The sequence below is a fragment of the Bombina bombina genome, chromosome 2 (assembly GCF_027579735.1).
Source record: "Bombina bombina isolate aBomBom1 chromosome 2, aBomBom1.pri, whole genome shotgun sequence".
NCBI lineage: Eukaryota > Metazoa > Chordata > Amphibia > Anura > Bombinatoridae > Bombina > Bombina bombina.
In genome coordinates this window covers 250,113,905-250,122,904 of record NC_069500.1, presented here as the reverse complement: position 1 = coordinate 250,122,904, position 9,000 = coordinate 250,113,905, and positions in this window count along the sequence as shown.

Here is a 9,000-nt window from a genome sequence, read left to right as displayed (position 1 = left end):
AATGTGTTAGCGCTACTGAAGACCTTGCCTAAAGGCTAAGGAGCCGATTTACCATGCTGCCAATGCAGCAGTTTTCGTGCGAGCCTTCAGGCTCGCCAGAAACAAAAGTTATAAGCAGCCGTCGTAAGAGCGCTGCTTCTTAACTCATCCGCCACCTTTCAGGTGGTGGATAGCAATAATTCTGATCGAATACGATCGGATGATTGACACCCCCTGCTAGCAGCCGATTGGCCGCGAATGTGCGGGGGGCGGCATTGCACAAGCATTTCACCCGAAATTCTTGTGCAATGATAAATGACGACAGCGTATATTGTCTGCATTTATCGATGTGGGGCGGATATGATCCGCTACAGCGTATCATGTCTGCCCACATATTTAAAAATCGGCCCCTAAAACTTAAAGAAACAAATGTTCACTGAACACAACATAAATACATTAAAATGCACAGTTAAACTCACATAAAACTATTTGATAAAAGTGATTCATAAAAATATGAATACATTTTTTTATAAGGGTACAAAGGTGTATAATATATATTTCTAAAATGTGTATGTGGGTATATATATATATATATATATATATGTAATCGCTTATGTATATACAGTACATACATATATACACATACTGTATAAATACATCAAAAACTATGTGTATGTATAAAATCACACACAATAAAGGGGCGCCAGGTATATGTAACAAAAATGGAGATATATATATATATAAAACAATGTGATGATGAAACACAGATTATATATGTGATATAGATAAAACACACCAGTAAGCCCAGAGATAGTCCCATAAAAGAATAACAGTCTGTAAATGACAAAGGTAGCAGTTCTTGTCCCCAAACAACCTCCAAGGCAGCTCTTCTGAATGGCCAGACTCTAGGAAATTCTACAATACAAAAGAAGAAAGAGGGCGCCTCATAGGGCAGACAGACTGCACCAAGTAGCTGTGAGCAGGAACACATACAGAAAATATAGCGTGCTATATGAGCAGGCCGGATCCTCTGAGTCGTCTGTCAAACTCGCCTCCAGTACTTGATCGCAGTCCACAGGCTAATGCTGGATGCAGGCTTGAAATGAAAAAGAATACACATTGAAAGCACTCCCAGGTCAATTGCATAAAATTCATGTATTCAACTTGAATGTAATTCCAGTAAGGAATTGGGGAGACAAGAAAATTAACCATAGTTAAAATATAACTTTTATTGGGATCAAAAAATAAAATAGGAAAAATATTAAAAACACACTTAAGTACCGAAAGTAGTATACTGAGGTGGAGTGGTAAACTACTGATCAATTATAATATGCCAAAACAATATCTCTTTCTAAAATATCTCAATTGTCAAGTGAATACATAAGGGTTAAATCCAGGTACGAAAATGAATAAGTTATGATCAAATAAACCACTTAATGTATCCAGTAACTATGCAGGTGACATAGTGGAGTGAATAGGATGTCACTGTTTGAGACGTTCAATGTGATAGGTAATAATATTGTACCAAATCTAGAGAAAAGGAGTGAAATAAGGATGCAGACCTTATAGTATTAGTGAATATCAGAACAATGAATATAACCAGAAGTGTGACACAAAATATTTGTTTGGTTAAGGACCAAATTGAATACTCCACTAAGATGTTCAACAACTGGATTATTATGCTTGCTAGTAAAGGATATAAGTGATATTAAAGATGCTCAAGTTGCTAGGTAAAATAAGAACATGCAACTAAGTTAGTAACAGATTCAATCACTGGTAAATTACCATAGTGCTGAAAATACTTAGGTATGCTTATTGTACACTGCTAAGAGTATCAAGCACTGTTATCCTGTGTTAAGCTCCTTAAAAGCAGAGTCTCCACAGTAACTAAGTACTATATATTATCCTGTAATGTGCTCACTAAGAGCGGGGTATTAGCAGTACTGAGTACTATATTAATATTACTAGCAACCCGGGCTCATAAATGCCACAAAGATAAATGATGGAGTTTACTATATAATGATAGAGCTGACTGTAGTAATATTAGTCATTTGCTCAAGTGATATTAGGTGAAGATAAGTTCAATAGGCATACCACCTGAGTGGCAGCGCTAATTATATAAAATTCATATCGACTTAGTAACTTGCAGTGGAGTTAAGGTTAGCTATACTTTTCAAGTTACTGATATATATGCCGGTACTTATTAAATATTTAAGACAAAATAATATTCGTGCGGCTTGAGTAAACTTCTAATATTCAATTGCTGTGAATGTATCTCTGTGACTACTGATACGTATTGGAGTGTGTCATAGCATTAGAGTTGTATTTTATCAGCAGCATACACACCCTTTATTAAGGTATAGGACTACAACAGATGCCTCTGCATTGTCAGTATGTAGAGCGTTAACTATCTTATAACCCGAACACACCGTTCATCGGGTGTAATTGTATCCAAGCTAAAAGCAGGATATAGTTTGATGTTGTATATACTTAAAAGATCATATAGAGAATACAATTAAGAGTGGTTCGTGTCTCACTAGCTCTGCTAATAGAAGATATGCATTAGGCTGTACAAACCAATAGAACAAATGCTATTGGTTAAAGGTATTGCAACATGTCACAGTCACATTTGCGTGTGTATTTGTTATTCACATTAGGATCTCAGTTGTGTCGCCAATGCACATACGTTAGAGGTAACAGCTGTCCTGAACAGTAGTTTGGCTGCATAAAATGCACTTAGTAAATGGTGCTGTGTACTTGCGGTCTATACACTGCAGCAGTGCTCGGTCTCACTAGATTAGTGTTACGTAAATCGAATATGGAATTTCGTTTATGTCTCAAAATAAAACACATTCATTCACTCACATTCACCACGTTATAATGGTAAGGCATATGGTATTAATAACATTGAGATACCACTTAGAGAGTATTCACTTATAGGATAAATAAATGCTTAGTAAGCATAAAAGTAATACGATAGTTGACTACAGTAAATTTCGGAAGCTTAAGGCTTGCTAAAAACACAGGAGCTTCTAGGACTCCTCAGTCCTCACCATTGCCCTAAAGTCCCTAACATGTTTCGCCACATTGCATGACTTTTTCAAAGGTGAACGCACCGCACTATAGTCGACTATTTAAGGCTGTGTATATGCCTTCTGACCTATCAATGACAAGTATGGAATTGGTGTCATGGGGGGGTGGGTATTGACATGATTGCATCGCAGACAGTTAACTGTTTCATGGCTGTGGAACTGCCCGGTATTGATATTTGAAGCAAACGGATCCCCCTTGATGATTAGGACTAAATGTTGATAATAGTAACGTGACTAGTACAGACTGTTATACATGTCAGTGTTAGTGAAGCAAATACCAATGTGATACAATTTGTATACTACTATGCGTGTTACTATTAAAACTACAGACATGTATGCTTTCTGACTTACATGAAATCGTCAATAGACATAATTATTGTGATAATGTTAACGGTACTACGAATGCTTCCAAGTGTTTATTCCTCTATGTAGGAATAGATTAACACAAAATCAAGGTTTCTTCCGTATTAGGTAATATTTAAATCTATATGAGCGGTTAGTTGTAAAAAATATTACCTTGGGTAATTTATAGCAGCAACTTATACTGTATCAAAAATTGACGGAAGTGTACATGTTACATGATGGTGATGACAATTGTGTGACTGTGAAATTTGAAACTCGATAGAAACGGGAATGTGATACTCATGTGATGAATATGTCAGGTTATGTGTCCTAGATCAAAAGTGAAGTGCTATTGATGGAAAACAAAAGCAAAAACGTGCATTGACTAACTAAAATGTAAACATGTGCATCAGCTGATCAATAGTGTGCTGGCGTTGACTTGATGTTTAAAATGAAGAACAAACTATATGTATTTAAAATAACTGAGCTACTTTGGTGCAATGTGAGAATAAGGAGAATTATGTAAACTCTTATAAATATTGTGTGAGAGATCAGTGCTAACTGAATCTTGTTCAATGTTAAGATAGTGAATTTGAAATAAAATTTATGTAATGTGTTGGAAATCAGTTATAACTGATTAATAGGCAGTGTATAAAGAGTGAAAGAATATTCTTAAGTGAAACTTATATAGTGTGAACTGGATATGTGAATTGAGAAATTTAGATCCACATTTCCAGGGGTGTTGGTGTAGGGGTAAGGTTTGATGTGTCATCTGACAATGAAAAAATATGATGTTTGGTTTGATTAGATTAGCGTTCGCTATGTATCTTCATGATAGTTATAAAAATGAAACAAAATTGTTGTATTCATTTAGTCCATACGGTTGGACAGTATTCAACAGGAAAATCCATTTGCTTTCTGCTTGTAACAGGATATTTTCCAGGTTACCACCTCTTATGCCTAGTTGCATTTTTTCTATTCCAAAACATTTAAGTTCAGATTGTTTGGAATTGTGTCGCTTGTAAAAATGGCGTGCTACCGAGGTCACATTTTTACCATCCTGTAAATCTTTGGCAGCATTTTTTATGTTCCTCAGATGTTCTTGTAATCTCAGTCTAACTTTCCTAGTTGTCATGCCTACATAGGTCTTATTGCATTTGCATTGAAGGGCATAGACAACTCCCTCTGTATGGCAGTTGATGTGTGATTTAATTTTATGCGTTTTTTTAAAACGATCGCAAAGTTCGTCTTTTTTAACCATAAAACTACACGTGCTGCATGTGCCACATTTATATCAACCCTTCTTAAATGCTCCTTTTGTTTTCGGTCCTTGTAAGTGGCTGGGACTAATCAGGTCCTTTAGATTGCGAGTTCTCCTAAAGCCTGTTTGGACTCTTTCTCCCACAATATGTGATAGAATGGGATCGGAGGTAAGAATATACCAATTCTTTTGTAGAATGTCCAGTATTTGTGTGCTCTTGGGGTTAAAGGTCGAGATAAATCTAATTAGAAATGCGCAATGCCGAAACACGTAGAAACCTGACCACTTGAATTTGGAAAAAGTGAGAAGTGAGCCAAACAACTTAGCTCCAGAGGAGGACTTTGTCGGCTGTGATAACAGTGAGGAGACCGGTGAAAGCAAATACCGAGTCTGGGTTAAATAACTCACAAAGACAGAAGCAAGCTGTGGATCGGAGCTCACGGAATCACCACCAAGGCCCGCTACTGGAGAAGCGGCAACCCAAGGAGACAATTACCAACACCGCTGGTAAGCGGAGGCTAAGAGATATAGCACTCCACCGGCTTTTCTGTACCACAGAAGGAAGACGTCAACAGTGCACTGTTCGAAGGAAGGAATCCCTACACCCATCGTTAAACCGTATGTAACTTACCTCCTGGTAAAATAATAGAGACGCTGAAACTTAAGAACTAACAGTACAGTAAAGTGCAAGCAACATAGTTAAAGTTGCGAGTTTAAATACCGTACTAGGAAATATCTGTCATATATGTTTCCACATACGATCTAAATGATGGAAGAATAGTAACCCCTGTTTGCCAAAATATAAGCCTATAAGGAACTGTTATATACTTGCGAAACCCTTCAATATCTGTGCAGTTCCTTTGCTGTAATAACGGACATTTGTTACATGTATTCATTATTCATATATGTTTTTTAATTGCCAGTCCTTTGTTTAGAGGTAAAAGAGTAACCTTTTTATTAATGAATATACAGTTCATAATCTTGCGTATATACCCGCATGTTTGTACTATTTAATTTTTAGGTTTTTTTACTGTTTTTAGTATATGAAACAACACCGGTGTTTTAGGATTGTATATTATACAGAATGTTTATATGTGAATAGACCGCCATATTGATATATACATATTTTAAAGTCCTCTATTGAATAAACTTCTTGTTTAATTGTGGAACTCTAGTTTAGAGATTTTATTTTTATCGTCACAGAGGGATTATATCTCCTTTTTTACACTCTTTTTTCACGCACCTTTTCACACACTATTGTACACTTGTGTAGAGAGAATATTATTGGACCCACAGTGAGACAACATTTACATTCACACCACTAAAGACAGAACTGCATTAATTTGCGCCACCTTATTTTGGATCTAAATACACCAAACTTTACCCCTACACCAACACCCCTGGACATGTGGGTCTAAATTTCTCAATTCACATATCCAGCTCACACTATATAAGTTTCACTTAAGAATATTCTTTCACTCTTTATACACTGCCTATTAATCAGTTATCACTGATTTCCAACACATTATATAAATTTTATTTCAAATTCACTATCTTAACATTGAACACGAATCAGTTAGCACTGATCTCTCACACAATATTTATAAGAGTTTACATAATTGTCCTTATTCTTACATTGCACCACAGTAGCTCAGTTATTTTAAATACATATAGTTTGTTCTTTATTTTCAACATCAAGTCAACGCCAGCACACTATTGATCAGCTGATGCACATGTTTACATTTTAGTTAGTCAATGCACGTTTTTGCTTTTGTTTTCCATCAATAGCACTTCACTTTTGATCTAGGACACATAACCTGACATATTCATCACATGAGTATCACATTCCCGTTTCTATCGAGTTTCAAATTTCGCAGTCACATAATTATCATCACCATCATGTAACATGTACACTTCCGTCAATTTTTGATACAGTATAAGTTGCTGCTATAAATTACCCAAGGTAATAATTTTTACAACTAACCGCTCATATAGATTTAAATATTACCTAATACGGAAGAAACCTTGATTTTGTGTTAATCTATTCCTAGATAGAGGAATAAACACTTGGAAGCATTCATAGTACATTAACATTAACACAATAATTATGTGTATTGACGATTTCATGTAAGTCAGCAAGCATACATGTCTGTAGTTTTAATAGTAACACGTATAGTAGTATACAAATTGTATCACATTGGTATTTGCTTCACTGACACTGACATGTATAACAGTCTGTTCTAGTCACGTTACTATTATCAACATTTAGTCCTAATCATCAAGGGGGATCCGTTTGCTTCAAATATCAATACTGGGCAGTTCCACAGCCATGAAACAGTTAACTGTCTGTGATGCAATCATGTCAATACCCACCCCCCCACTATGACACCAATACCATACTTGTCATTGATAGGTCAGAAGGCATATACACATATTTTGGGGATGTAACATCTAACAGCCTTAAATAGCCGACTATAGTGCAGCGCGTTCACCTTTGAAAAAGCCATGCAATGTGGCGAAACATGTTAGGGACGTTAGGGCAATGGTGAGGAGTCCTAGGAGCTCCTGTGTTTTTAGCAAGCCTTAAGCTTACGAAATTTACTGTAGTCAACTATCGTATTACTTTTATGCTTACTAAGCATTTATTTATCCTATAAGTGAATACTCTCTAAGTGGTATCTCAATGTTATTAATACCATATGCCTTACCATTATAACGTGGTGAATGTGAGTGAATGAATGTGTTTTATTTTGAGACATAAACGAAATTCCATATTCGATTTACCTAACACTAATCTAGTGAGAGCGAGCACTGCTGCAGTGTATAGACCGCAAGTACACAGCACCGTTTACTAAGTGCATTTTATGCAGCCAAACTACTGTTCAGGACAGCTATAACCTCTAACGTATGTGCATTGGCGATACAACTGAGATGCTAATGTGAATAACAAATACACACGCAAATGTGACTGTGACGTTGCAACACCTGTAACCAATAGCATTTGTTCTATTGGTTTGTACAGCCTAATGCATATCTTCTATTAGCAGAGCTAGTGAGACACGAACCACTCTTAATTGTATTCTCTATATGATCTTTTAAGTATATACAACATCAAACTATATCCTGCTTTTAGCTTGGATACAATTACACCCGATGAACGGTGTGTTCGGGTTATAAGATAGTTAACGCTCTACATACTGACAATGCAGAGGCATCTGTTGTAGTCCTATACCTTAATAAAGGGTGTGTATGCTGCTGATAAAATACAACTCTAATGCTATGACACACTCCAATATGTATCAGTAGTCACATAGATACATTCACAGCAATTGAATATTAGAAGTTTACTCAAGCCGCACGAATATTATTTTGTCTTAAATATTTAATAAGTACCGGCATATATATCAGTAACTTGAAAAGTATAGCTAACCTTAACTCCACCGCAAGTTACTAAGTCGATATGAATTTTATATAATTAGCGCTGCCACTCAGGTGGTATGCCTATTGAACTTATCTTCACCTAATATCACTTGAGCAAATTACTAATATTACTACAGTCAGCTCTATCATTATATAGTAAACTCCATCATTTATCTTTGTGGCATTTATGAGCCCGGTTTGCTAGTAATATTAATATAGTGCTCAGTACTGCTAATACCCCACTCTTAGTGAGCACATTACAGGATAATATATAGTACTTAGTTACTGTGGAGACTCCGCTTTTAAGGAGCTTAACACAGGATAACAGTGCTCGATACTCTTAGCAGTGTACAATAAGCATACCTAAGTATTTTCAGCACTATGGTAATTTACCAGTGATTGAATCTGTTACTAACTTAGTTGCATGTTCTTATTTTACCTAGCAACTTGAGCATCTTTAATATCACTTATATCCTTTACTAGCAAGCATAATAATCCAGTTGTTGAACATTTTAGTGGAGTATTCGATTTGGTCCTTAACCAAACAAATATTTTGTGTCACACTTCTGGTTATATTCATTGTTCTGATATTCACTAATACTATAAGGTCTGCATCCTTATTTCACTCCTTTTCTCTAGATTTGGTACAATATTATTACCTATCACATTGAACGTCTCAAACAACAGTGACATCCTACTCACTCCACTCTGTCACCTGCATAGTTACTGGATACATTAAGTGGTTTCTTTGATCATAACTTATTCATTTTCGTACCTAGATTTAACCCTTATGTATTCACTTGACAATTGCGATATTTTAGACAGAGATATTGTTTTGGCATATTATAATTGATCAGTAGTTTACCACTCCACCTCAGTATACTACTTTCGGTACTTAAGTGTGTT